This window comes from Petromyzon marinus, chromosome 8 (assembly GCF_048934315.1).
Source record: "Petromyzon marinus isolate PM22_M1 ecotype Great Lakes invasive population chromosome 8, UKy_Petmar_22M1.pri1.0, whole genome shotgun sequence".
Taxonomy (NCBI): domain Eukaryota; kingdom Metazoa; phylum Chordata; class Hyperoartia; order Petromyzontiformes; family Petromyzontidae; genus Petromyzon; species Petromyzon marinus.
This window is the reverse complement of record NC_133674.1, coordinates 21,315,618-21,330,194: the sequence shown is the minus strand read 5'-3', so window position 1 is coordinate 21,330,194 and position 14,577 is coordinate 21,315,618. Positions and strand designations below refer to the sequence as shown.

At 44.1% G+C, this 14,577-nt stretch overlaps 1 protein-coding gene across 1 annotated transcript in view; it reads right to left on the bottom strand.

The window, feature by feature from the left end:
- The window catches only part of LOC116940374 (testican-3-like), a 211,272-nt gene that overhangs the window by 173,851 nt on the left and 22,844 nt on the right, over positions 1–14,577 (bottom strand). The window lies entirely within an intron of this gene.

The window sequence follows — 14,577 nt, the reverse complement described above, 5'->3', positions numbered from 1 at the left end:
AGATGGTACGGTCAGAGTATCCATTCCTTTTGAGGTCCAGGTGTACATGTTTTAATTCACTGGTCAGGTGGTGTTGGTCCGAAATGCAATGAGCCCCAGAGTCTACCAGAGTCTACTCTGGTCAGGCACTGCCTCACCAACACCTACTTTACTTGGAATGGTTCCTTCTACAAGCAAAATGAGGGTACTCCCATGGGTTCCCCCTTGTCACCAGTGATAGCCAATGTTTTCATGGAGAAATTTGAATCGGATGACATCCAGACTTCCACGCTCAGACCTTCCCTGTGGAAGAGATATGTGGATGACACATTCGTCATTTGGCCACATGGCCTCCCAGCTCTGAACCTTTTCCTACGCCACATCAATTCCAGACATCCCGCCATCAAATTCACCATGGAAGTGGAGAAGGATGGCAGGCTACCATTCTTGGATGTTCTGTTTGAGAGGAGACCTGATGGCTCGTTGGGGCATTCTGTCTACAGGAAACCCACCCACACGGATTCATACTTGAAGCCTGATTCCCACAACCACCCAGCTCAGAAGAATTCTCTCATCAAAACTTGATACCATAGGGCTCATTGCATTTCGGACCAACACCACCTGACCAGTGAATTAAAACATGTACACCTGGCCCTCAAAAGGAATGAATACTCTGATCGTACCATCCGCCAAGCTGTTTCTCCCTCCATACAGAAACAACCACTTGATACTCCGGTCAAAACCATCACACTACCATATATAGCAGGCATTACTAAAAGATTTCCAAAATTCTAAACAAACACAAGATCCAGGTCCGGTTCAAAACAGTACACAAAATTAGTGATCTGATCTCATCCGTGAAGGATGTCATTCCTGACTTACAGTACCCCGGGGTTTACAAATTGAGTTGTACCTGCGGTGATTGCTATATCGGGGAGACGAAGCGACATGTCTCTGACCGAATTCGCGAGCACAAATCAGATTTTAAACACGGCAGAACGAATTCTTCTGCCGTAGCTGATCACTGTTACAACGCTGTGGGTGATCACGATATAATTTTCTCTGATACCAAGGTTCTTTGCAAACCCACGGGTTTTTATCAGAGATTTGTTCACGAGGCAATTCAGATCTACAAACACAGACACAATTTCAACCGAGAAGACGGTTTCAAATTAAGCAACCATTGGAAAGATGTTCTAAATCGAACCAAACATTAAACTAATTTTCAATGGTACAGTATATTTTTCAAGTAGTGGTACCCCAAACTTTCACAGCTTCTTAAAATCCCATTTTCACACCACCAGCATGTGGATGCTACCTTGCCCCCTCACCAGCCTGCACAGGTCGACCCCTCCCTACCTTTCATCATGCTAAGTCCACCTATTAAATGCAATTTTTCATGCTAATTCCTTTGTCAAGGCACCTTTATTACTCTCACACAACTTTAAAGGTCGCGGTCTGAGCTTGGGTGTGTTTCACTCCAGCGCTGTCCTCGAGACAGTCTGGTCCCTTCACCTGATGAAGGCCGCTTGTGTTGTGGCCAAAACGTCGTGATTTTTGTTGTTTTATTTTTTACCTATGTGACTTTACCGAATAGAACCAAAGAGTGTGTTACCAATTGTTTTATTGGTGACTATGGTCCCAGCTGCCTTGAGATCATTGACAAGATCCTCCCGTGTAGTTCTGGGCTGATTCCTCACCGTTCTCATGATCATTGCAACTCCACGAGGTGAGATCTTGCATGGAGCCCCAGGCCGAGGGAGATTGACAGTTCTTTTGTGTTTCTTCCATTTGCGATTAATCGCACCAACTGTTGTCACCGTCTCACCAAGCTGCTTGGCAATGGACTTATAGCCCATTCCAGCCTTGTATAGGTCTACAATCTTGTCCCTGACATCCTTCAAGAGCTCTTTGGTCTTGGCCTTGGTGGAGAGTTTGGAATCTGATTGATTGCTTCTGTGGACAGGTGTCTTTTATACAGGTAACAAGCTGAGATTAGGAGCACTCCCTTTAAAAGTGTGCTCCTAATCTCAGCTCGTTACCTGTTTAAAAGACACCTGGGAGCCAGAAATCTTTCTGTTTGAGAGGGGGTCAAATACTTATTTCCCTCATTAAAATGCAAATCAATTTATAACATTTTTGACATGCGTTTTTCTGGATTTTTTGTTGTTATTCTGTCTCTCACTGTTCAAATAAACCTACCATTAAAATTATAGACTGATCATTTCTTCGTTAATGGGCAAAACGTACAAAATCAGCAGGTGATCAAATACTTTTTCCCTCACTGTACACACGAAGGAACTCACTCGTGAAGGCACAGATGCTCAGAGACAGACGCAGGTGGTCAGTCATCAGTTGTACAGTACAGAACTCATACACACTGACAATGACAAATATCCCCCATATAGCCTACACAGGTTGTCGGGGTAAGTGTTGTTAGTGAGCATCTACAAAGGCCAGCTCAGCAAACAAGAGGGTCATGTGGCCAGAAGCATATTTGTCTCCTCAGTACCGATGTTTACACACCACCACATCAGGTACTCATTTAAGGCTGAGTTGACCTAGGAAAGGACCAAGACCGGTACAGATAATCACCGCTGATGTTAGCCATGGCCGAGAATTGAACTCGGGCAGCCAGATCGTAATGCAGTGCCATCAAGACTGTGCAACACATTCACACGCGCACACACCCAAACAGCTGTGCATAAATAAACATCGCAACACCATTCTCCCGTAGCCAGCAGGTACCCGTTGTGTCGCTCACGTTCCGCAAGCTGTTTCATTGAATATCAAAGTAACAAGATCCTTTGAAATTGTGGATTTGATGAAACACCAACGCTCTCGCAGTTAGAGCTCTGCACTAGGAGTGTGAGAGGTGGCGTTACATCAGAGCGACTTTGCGGTAAGAGGACCAGGCACTGGACCATCGCAGCCATGAAGTACAAGACATTAAGATAGACAAGCATGCTCATAGTTGTCCTGCAAGCAATTGTGTTTGCAATCATGTTCAATTCCTCTTCTGTTTTTGTATTTATTTCATTTTATTCATTTGTGGTATCCTGTTTTGTCATTGTTGGTGACTATCAAATGATGTTGTCCTGGTCACTTTGATTCTCACCTGGCAAAACAACATGAGCTTTAAACTTTGCAGATATTACGAAGATCCCCCCTTTTTATTAGTTGGACGTTTATTGTGGCTTTTTAAGAGAATTTTGATGTATGCAGGATATATGGATGTATGAAGATGGCAGCTCCTAAACTACGAAAGAAGCTTCTAGCATTTGAGCACAGGTAAGCAAGTTTAGAAATTCAGAGAAGAACAGGAACATTTTGTCGATTGGGCCGCGACGTTGCTTTGCAGTATCACCTTCACCACTTGTTGCAGAGGTTCGTGGTTCGAATCCAGAAGGCCGCCCACGGTTAAAACTGTATATGAACCATGAATATGCGCCGTCCACTTCTCAGTGGACGTTATATAAAGAAGAGAAGGCCATTGTTTGCTGGTCGTATGATCCAAAGTCGCCAAATTAAATAAATTACTCATAGTTTATTTGGGAAACACATAGCAATCGTCGCCTCATGGGTATTACAATGGTAATAATAATACCAATGGCATATGAATGAGGAAGTTTATCTGTGTGGGTGACAGCATTTGCAGTGGCACCCAGAGAGCGGCGACCATGGGGAAGAGCTGAAAGCCAGCTCGTGGTGGTGGTGATGATACCGGAAAGAGTGGTTCTTCAAGGCCAGAGTTTGACTTGACAAGGGTGATGGCAAGGTATACTGACATCAGTGGTACTGGCTTTGATGAGTTCTTATCTATCACCTTGAACAACGTGTTTGTCTGTGTTTTATATATGTGAGGATACACAACTTCCTGATTATTTTCTATATTTTTATACAATACCATGAGGATTTATGAAGTGCCTCAATGCAAATGCATCTCAAGAACAACACTATCTCCACTGTAGCCATGAACAATTCAGGCTCAGCAAATATATAAATTGACACAATTTGTGATTTGCCATTGTATATTAGTATTCATTAATATAATTAATATTATAATTATTTCCATCTTTATTCGTTTTTCTCACTCCGTTAGCAATAATGTAACATCAGCGTTTAATTCAAGTTTCTTATTCCAAAATCGTAAACAATCGGGAAGCACACGCGCTTTGCCATACATGTACCGGGATCATAATAATCTATGTTGATCGACGAATCTATGCATCGTTACATTCTTAAGGAACCACTCGACAGCACACACTGGACGCCACTGTAGCTGGATTTGTGAATAAGGTAATGAGATGGTGGAGGAGGTTTGCACTGCTCAAGTTGAGTGAGGGATTGGCGCCCCTGGCGATGAAAAAAACAAAGTACAATTTTACAATGGGATACTCAAGACAACATCAGCAGCTCATTACCAAAAGCACAGGCATGCCACCTGGTTTAACTTTCCATGACAAATGAAAGGCAGCTCTCGCAGCCTTTTAGTTGCCAGGGCTCCTATGACACTTCCATTTTCAACAGCGTGTTTAATGACTAAAGAAGCTGCAAACTAATTTATTTATATATATTTTCTCGCCTGCAGAAAGCCTGCCTGGCTCACTGCAGTGAAACGTTTATATTCTCACAGGGGTACCGCGGCGTTTCCAGAAATAATCCGCTGCAAACGGACGAATTAAGTAAGAGACGTCCATTTCGCTGGCACCTCAAGGAGGAACCGTAGAAAATCCGCGACACTTTAGATCATCAGCTGGGATGTTTCAAGTTTCAATTTTCAAGTTGCATTTATTAGGAATAGCCCTGAGAGCCATGCGGCTCTTAAGTCGGGTGCAACCGCAACAAACAAAATATGAACACAGAACATCCCAAAGCGACGACGCGCAACAGAAACATCCTGGAATAAACCAGCAAATATTCCACACAAAAACAACCTATTAAAACACTGTGTGCAAAAATCACAATGTGGTGCAAGCCAACAACAACAACCATTAGACAATTTAGATTAACCATATGTTTTCAAATCACCAAAATAAAGCTATAAAAACAATGTAACAACAGTAATCATAGGAACTGTGATTTTAAATTTAACAATAAACGATATACATAACGCGTACGACAAAAAAACTGCAGCCATAGCTGGCAGCACGACACTCCCAGTGGGGGAAATGAGCAATGCATTAGACCAGTGGTTCTTAACCTTGTTGGAGGTACCGAACCCCACCAGTTTCATATGCGCATTCACCGAACCCCTCTTTAGTGAAAAATAAAATGTGATTTTTTTCAAATTCAAGACATAGATATGTTTTTTACTGGTACACAAAATGAGCCGTGCATGAACATTACCTTGTTCAAAGAATAAAACCAACACAATGCATAAACTCACAACAAATTACATACCTGGAAATCAATGTGACTTCTGCTGTTGCCTTTGAGAGATCAGTTCAGATATGCGTGGCTTCACCTTGGCAAGTGCCACTCTCATGTCATTTTCACAGCAAAGTCTGTTCCTTTTCTTCGTTTTTATGTCCAGCATCCTCGAAAAGGATTGCTCACAAAGATATGTTGTAACAAATGGTATAAAAAAATCCAGGGCTTTCTTAGCAATAACTGGATACTTGTTCATTTGTCGACACCAAAACGTTGAGAGCGTTGTTGTTCTGAAGAGTTGCTGTTGAACCTGGCTCTGCTGAATTTCAATGATTTCGTCGAGGAATTCATCATTGACATCTGCTGTTTCAACAGCAAACGTGAACGGCTGTCTCACCCATGCTGGATATGACTCTCTTGTAGGGAAATATCCGTCGAGAGACTTTGCAAGCTCATCTAAGTGCGTGGCAATTGTTTGCTTCAGTTCCGTGGATACAGAAATATCTCCGATTCCAGACACATCTTCGATCTTACTTGCACAGTCGTCCAGAAGCGGGAAGTTTGCGAAGTTATTGTTCTCTGTTCGTCGTTTCCATAACGGTAGCTTTTTTTGAAAAGCCTTCAGGTGTTCTTCCGCTTCCATGATATTGACTCCACCACCCTGCATCTGCTGATTGAGATGATTGAGAGCTGCGAATATATCAGCCATGTACGCTAAAATGAGAATGAACTCAGGATTTTTTAAGCAATCTGCATGGCAGTGTTGGTGCTCTTGCAAAAACAGGGCTAATTCCACACGCATGGCAAAAACACGATTCAGCACCTGTCCCCGGGATAACCACCGAATATTAGAATGGAGCAGAAGTACCTCAAATTCAGAGCCCATTTCTTTACACAGCTCACTGAAGATGCGGTGCCTCAGAGCACTTTTTCGCACATAGTTCACACATTCCACCACAGTTTTTAATACTTCTGCCATTTTTGGAGGTAAGGTTTTTGTTGCCAACGCATGCCTGTGCAGAATACAATGCGTCACAATGATGTGTGGTGCATCGGCCTTTACTAGCGCACCAAAACCAGACTTTCTTCCCAGCATGACTGGAGCTCCGTCCGTACAAACTGCAGAAACCATATCCCATGAAAGATTGTTGTCTCTGAAGAAGTCATCCACAAGCTTCTTCACATCGGCTGCCTTCGTTGTTGTTGTAAGAGGCTTACAAAATAAAAACTCTTCTTTTATCATGTCGTATTTCACATAGCGTACAAAAACAGCAAGCTGACTTAGATCAGAAACGTCTGTGGTTTCGTCGAGTTGAAGGCTGAATTTTGCCGGGCTTGAAATCAGATCCGCGACTACTTGAGCCAAGATGTCTTTACTCATGTCTTCTATTCTGTCACTGACGGTGTCATTTGAAAGGGGAATTTGGGATAATTTACCTTCGGCCGCTGTTCCGAGTATCAGATTCGCCATCTTTAATGCAGCTGGTTTCACAAGTGTTTCACCAATGGTGTGTGGCTTGCCCTGCTTTGCGATCAGGTAAGCAACTTCGTACGATGCTGTCAGGATCGGTTTGTTAACAGGTACAAATCCAAGAGCAGGCAGAGTGGCCCTTTCATCGAATCTGGCTCTCTTCACCCTGAATTCAGCAAGTGTTGTGTTCTTGTATTCCCCGTCTCCATGCAGCTTCAAGAAGTGTTCCTTTAGTTTTGCCGGTGCAAGACTAGAGTTGCTCAACTTGGCGTTGCAAATCATGCAGATAGGACGCTCACTCCCATCACGTTCTGTGATACATGAGAATCCATGTTGTACATATTCGTCCGACCACTTTCTTCTTTTGCCCGACATAGTTAGTATGGATAAAATATTAAAGAAATCACACGACGTACGACAACAACAGTCACACGTTGACTACTGAGTATGCACTAAATTCCCCGCAGCGCTGATTGGCCAAGCAGTGTAGCATGATCATCTGCAGCCAGTGATGACCAAGCGGGCCGTGTGTGTCATCACAAATTTACACAATAATTCAAGTGTGTCCGGATCTCCGTGGCGGGGGCTCTGCCGAACCCCTGAGATCGACTCACCGAACCCCTGGGGTTCGATCGAACCCAGGTTAAGAACCACTGCATTAGACAGAGCGTGTAAGTGCAGGCTGGAAACAACTCTGATTTCGTTCTCAGTAGCCTCAAACAAGGCTTTGTGTAATATATACGCAGTGGTGATGTCATGTGACATGCAAAGCATGATGGGAGAACTGATACGATGGTCACAAACTTGATTTTTGCTGTTCAGAAGGCACCGTTTGTGGGTATTAGTGTTCATAAGTTGGACATGCATTTGACTTTCGCTCTTTTAAATGCCATTTGGAATGTCGTTGTTATCATCCTGTAAATTCCCACTACTAGGTAAGATTTCCCCCATTTTCTTCCATCCCTTTTCTAAGCTGCTCCTGCCCAGTCGTAGCCTCCGTACTCTGTGACGCAGTCTCGTCATCTCTTGTCGACATCTCTACTATGCTCCCTTCCCTTTGCTCGGTCTCCACTCAGTAGTTAACTGCATCTCTGATCTCTGCTTGATTTATTTTTTCCTTTTACAACCATAGCCATAGGCCTTTGTGTCTCGAGAGACAATTATTTTTGCACCTTACGAGGTCAGCTGTAGGTTTTGCAGCGCCTAGAATGACTTAGTAGGCCAATCATTGTGTGAAAATCCTTGCCACAGCAATTGCAAGTGAATGCGGTGGCAGTTCCAGAGGTGTTTGTTGCTTTTTCTTTACGTCGCTCCCTCTCGGTCTGCCAAGCAGTGTGTCTTTTCTCCTTGCCTCTCCTGAGGCCTGTTTTTACAGCCTGCTGCCAGCTGAGTCGGTTGCCGGCAGTTTTCTCCCAGTAATTTGGGTTGATGTCGCAGCTCTTCATGTCCCGTTTACAGACATCTTTGAAGCGCAGGACTGGGCGACCAGTGACCCGTGTGCCTGATGCCAGCTCGCCGTACAAGACATCCTTGGGTATTCTGCCATCCTGCATGCGGCGCACGTGTCCAAGCCATCTCAGGCGCCTATGACTGAGTTGAGAGTACATGCTGGGAATGTTGGCCAAGTTGAGAACTGAGGTGTTGGGAATGCAATCTTGCCATCTGATATCGAGGATGCACCTGAGACATCGGAGGTGGAATGTGTTTAGTCGATGTTATTGATGGGCGTATGTTGTCCAGGACTCAGACCCATAGAGGAGGGTTCTAAGGACGCAGGCCCGGTACACTTGTACTTTGGTGTTGAGCGTTAGGGATTTGTTCTCCCACACTCTTTTAGTCAACCTGAATATAGCTGTTGACGCCTTCCCAATGCACTTGTCAATCTCTGTGACAAGGGATAAATTGTAGGTGATGGTAGAACCCAAGTAGGTGAAGTCCTGAACGACTTCCAGGGTGGAGCTGCCAATGTTTATGGAAGGGGTGTCTCTGACATCCTGGCCCATGACATTGGTCTTTTTCAGACTGATTGTCAGGCCAAAGTTGTTGCAGGCATTGGCAAGGTGGTCGATGAGTGTCTGCAAACCTTGTTCTGTGTGAGCTGTCAGCGCAGCATCATCAGCGAATAGGAGTTCTCTGATGAGGACTTTGTGGACTTTCGTTTTGGATCTGAGACGGCCAAGGTTGAAGAGTTTGCCATCAGATCTTGTATGAAGAAAGACTCCCTCTTCTGCTGTCCCAAAGACATGTGTGAGCATAAGTGAGAAAAATATGCCAAATAGTGTTGGGGCAAGCACGCACCCCTGCTTTACACCGTTGAGTGTGGGAAATTCCTCTGAGGTGGTGCCGCTGTGCTGTATTATTTATTTCATGTTTTGATTTAAAGCTTTCGTGACTGCAGTAATTCATATTCTTAGTTTTTTCGGTAAAGTCACGTTGAAGAGAAACAAAAAACTAAGAATATTATTTCATGTTGTCATGGAAAGAGGAGATGACTGCCAGCAGCTTTGGTGGACAGCCGATCACTTTGAGGAGTTTGAAAAGGCATCCCCTACTGATGAGGTCAAAGGCTTTTGTAAGATCAATGAATGCCAAGTACAGGGGCATTCTCTGTTCTCGACATTTTTTTCCTGTAGCTGACGCAAGGAGAAAAGCATGTCAGTTCAGTTTATTTTGGTATAGTTCTGTGAGCTATTCGGCTCTTGAATCGGGTGCAACCACAACAAACAAACAAAACATGATCAAGAAAAACATCTTAAAGTGACTATGTAACTGTGCAAACAGAAAATCCATGGAAAAAACAGCAAAAATATTCCTGAAAAAAGGACCGTACACCAACGCTGTGTGCAAAAATCCCAGTGGGATGCAAGTCAAACAACAACAACCACAAAAACTTAGATTAAGGCCATCAGTCTAACTCCGTGCTACAACAAAACAAACATGTCCAAACCAAAAAACGTTTTCCAAATCACCAAAAGATAAAGCCATAATTGCAACGTAACAGTGATCACAGGGACTGTGACCGAATTTTTACAATAAACTACATAAATAACATGTAACACCAAATCCTAGAGCCATCGCTGGCTGCATGAGTTACTCCACAACAACAGAAGCATCGGTCGGAGTATCAATTTTTTTAATGCACCTTTAAGATCAGCACGCTAAATAAAAATACAGATAAAACTTTGCAGCAAAATCCGGAGCGAAACATTTTATTTAATTTATGCCAATGAATAGCAGTGGCAGCTAGGGGTGTACAACTCCTCTAGAGCAGTTTTGAGAGAAGATCTCATTGGTAGCGATTCAAGTTGCAGTTTATTAGCAATAGCATTCCAGACTCTGGGGGCATCAATAGCAAAGGCCCTTCCTCCAGTTTTTGTATGGCAATAGGGAATGTGAAGCTGGTAAATGAGCGAAGACCTGAGGTCAAATTTGTTCTTTGAAACAGAGAGGAGATCAAGCAGGTAGTCTAAGAAATGTTTTACTAAGTACATCGTGAATAAATAAGATCTGGTGCACAAGCCGTCGAACATTAAGAGATGTTAAGTTTGACCCAATGTAGAGATCACAGTGGTGAGTCCTATATGGGCAGTTCAATGTAAATCTTAAGGCCGAGTGATAGATGGAATCAAGCTTCTTCAGTACAGTACTTGGGGCTGATTTATACACGATGTCACAGTAGTCAAGTAGAGGCAGTATGGTAGCTTTTATCAATTCCAAACGGAACATTGGGGAGAAGCAGTGCTTGTGTCGATACAGAAAACCAATTTTTATTTTTGTCTTTTTACCAATATAATCAATGTGATCTTCAAAATTCAGTTTTGAATCCAGGATGACCCCAAGATACTTATAGATCTTGACTTGCTCTATTTGACAATTATTTAAGGAATGTAATTGGGGAAAATAACTTCTTGCTTTAGTCCTGGTGAGAAGCATAGCACCTTGGTTTTGGAGGTATTCACGACTAGTTTTAGAGCAACTAGTTGATGTTGTAGTTTGTTGAAATCACCCTGTAGCTTAGCAATCCGGAGAGCAGCCAGCAGTAATCAGTATCGTGTCATCTGCAAAAAGATTTACCCTGGAATGATCCAGGTCAGTGCCCAAGTCATTCACATAAAGAGAGAACAAAAGGGGGCCGAGGATTGAACCCTGTGGAACCCCTTTTGTTATCTTAACACTCTTTGACCTCCAACTATCTGTGAATACAGTTTGGGTGCGAGAAAATAGGTAATTTTGTAACCATTTTACTGCGTTTTCGGAAATACCGAGGCAACTTAGTTTACTAAGCAGGGTGTTGTCAATTGTAGACCTTCCTGCTCTGAAGCCACACTGAGCCTCAGGATACGTCCTCTCAGCTAGTATCTGTAACCTGTTGAGGGCCACACTGGCAAAGGTTTTCCCCACGATGCTCAGCAGGGAGATGCCGCGGTAGTTATTGCAGTCCCCACGGTCACCCTTGTTTTTATATAAGGTGATGATGTTGGAGTCTCTCATGTCTTGAGGCACTGCTCCTTCTTCCCAGCACTGGCAGAGAAGTTCATGGAGTTTTGTGAGGACAGCGGGTTTTGCACATTTCAGTACCTCAGGTGTGATGCCGATCTGTCCCGGTGACTTGCCGCTGGCCAGTGAGTTGATAGCGTTGTCAAGTTCCTTCAAGGTTGGAACATTGTCCAGTTCGTGTATCGTTGTTAGGGGCTTTACAGCAGCAAGGGCAGCTTCTGACACACCGTTGTCTCGTGAGTAGAGCTCTGAGTAGTGTTCTACCCACCTGGCCATTTGCTCTTGTTTATCAGTGATGATGGCCCCTGTGCTTGATTTAAGGGGGGCAGTCCTCCTGATGTTTGGACCAAAGGCTGTCTTGATGCCTTCATACATGGCACGGATATTGCCAGTGTCATCGATATCCCCAGAAATTACTTTTCCTTATTCCTTCAACTTGAAATTATTAAGCGCAAGCAAAGACGTCCAGCGTAACTTTACAGACACACGTGTGACGTTAATAAATGAATCAATAAAGCGGCACACAAGTGCGTTGAACACGAGCATGTACACGCACGTGCGTGCCCTGGATAGGAAGTTGACATGCACGAGCAGCCACACGCACTGGAACACGAGCGAAAACTACACAACAGGGTGGCCCATATAAAAGCGGCTGTCACAATAACACGGATCCGCTCTGTTCCCCTGCTTTTTATCCACAGTAAACAAATAAGACTGGGAAATAAATTCTGTCTCACTTCACAGAATAAATTAAGTGCAGTCATAATTTTAAGATGAGGCTGAATGCTAGAAGTGTACGCATACACAGCCCTTTGGTAAATCCGCTGCTAAATGAAGGGCCTTCCCCGACGTTGCCATGGGTCACCGTGGGGTATGTTTGACCACACTTCCCCACAATGGTCACTGCTACAGGTTGAAGGTTGGGAGCATAGAGGTACAAGTACTGTACATCTATTCACCGATGGATTTAGCTGCATTTCCCCTCTGCTACCCACTACCGAGCCCACAATATATGTATGTTGAACTTATTTCGCACCATACATAGCCAACCGTGCTAAGCACAGGTGCGGGGGAAGGACAAACTAAACACAAACAGCAATTCTCGAAAAATGTGCTTTCAATGATGAAGTCATCGAGCAACCTGTTTGTGCATGGTGGTCATTCATCAGAGCAGAATACAGGTTAAATGCTGCTTGGCTTGCCAATAAGATCCGATGAGATAAATTGCAATGTGCGTGATCTGGCGTTGCAGAAATAAGGAATGCTATACATATGTGTTTAATCTCATAATGAGACTTGTCGCCCCTCATGTACAGACAGAATAAGCTAGTATGTAACCTTATAGAATGTCGTGCTCGTACTGTTAGCAAGAACCTATTAAGGCCAGCACAATGCACAAAAAGGGTTGTAGTATAATGAGAACACCTATCCTCCACACACTATTTTACACACTCTACCAGGTACTCATTTAACTCTGAGCTGTCCGAGGGGAGGCCCAGGACTTGTTCATAAATCACTTGCAACTGATATTGCTTGTGGCCTGAGGTCAGAGTCAGGTCACCGAGTGTTGAGTACACAGAGCACTACTGTTCCTCACAATCGAATACGCACATACATAGACAAAAGACAAAGATCCCCCGTATAGCCTTAACAGACTGTTGGGAAAGTTCTGTTAGCAAGCACCTATGAAGGCCGGCACGGCACACGAGGGGGTGAGTGACCAGCACCACGCCGAGTCTCCTTTGTCTCCCTAGTGGCGATGTTTACACACTGCACCAGGTACTCATTTGAGGTAGAGTCGACCTAGGGGAGGACCAGGTCCAGTTCAGATAATCGTCACTGGTGTTGACCGTGAGCACGAATCGGGCTCTTAGCCGGGTTCTTAGCGTAGCATGCTAACAATTGCACTACCGCCCCCCCTCTCCATACACAACAAAGACAAAGAGACACACACTGACATACGCACTCAATGGGATACCGTGCACGGGCAAGATGTATCGAGCACTAATGCACCGCAGCCCCAGGCCAATGGGAGGACTTGCCCAGCGATATAAAGCAATGAGGGACCTGCAGTCCCATCGTGGCTGCCTACCGATAAAAATAAATAACCCCCCTCACACACTCGGTCCCTACAGCCCCCACCCGAAGACAAAAATTGCAATTCGAACAGCGCACAAACACATGGGCGCACAACAGGAATTGTCCTATTCTTAGTTTTTTCGGTAAAGTCCTATTAGGAATAATATAATTAACAAAATATTAAAAATATGACCTTGATCTCATGCTAGGGTAGATTATGCATTGTTGCACACATAAGGAAGCGAAAAGACTTAATGTGTCCATATGTATGTAAATATTCTCCAAAACAAATGGTTGGATAATGGAGCCCTCTGATGAAACGACAACAATGTTTGGCCACAAATCAAAGTGCCCGATTCAAGACCACGTGCACAATGAGTAATGGGATTCAATGTGAACATCGGTCCTGTCCGCTCCGATAAATGCACACTCCCAGTGCTGATCGTGATCACATATGTGTAATGTAGCTCTCAAAGACACCATCTTGTTCAGTTATATGTATATTTATTGTGAATAAAGTCCACCGACTCACTGATAACTATATACACTTGGGTAACTTCTGTGACTCTACACTATGCTCCCTGTGTAGTTGGATAGCTACACAGGAGCGGACGCGTAGTAGTCACGGAGACAATATAATTCTAGCATTCCAAGACTACAAAGTGCCCAATCCAAGACAATGAAGACGACCTCTCCAGGACGACAATGGCGACGACAGCTCCTTGGTTCCCCCACAACAGCAGCCCAGAGCCCTGTTCCACGCCAGCTTTTATCCCCCTCACGACCCGGCCACGCCCATTTTCCCGAACACTCTTTCACTGCACCTGGCCCTGTCTGTCTCTGTCCCAATTACTATTTACGGCCATTTAGGTCCCGTGCTTATCCTCACGCGACCCTGTCAATGCCCGCCGAATTATCATTAACGACCACTTAGGTCCCATATTACCCTTACGGGACCCTGTCTCTTCCCGTCACGTTAATTAGTAACCACAGCCGCGGGGAGCCGTACTGTCCTCACATTCAGTTTCATTTATTTGGTATAGCCCTGTGAGCCATTTGGCTCTTGAATCAGGTGCAATTGCAACAAACAAAAAACAAAAACATGAACAAGAAAACACCTTAAAGTGACTATGTGGCTGTGCAAACAGAAAATCCAGGAAAAATACAGCAAAATATTC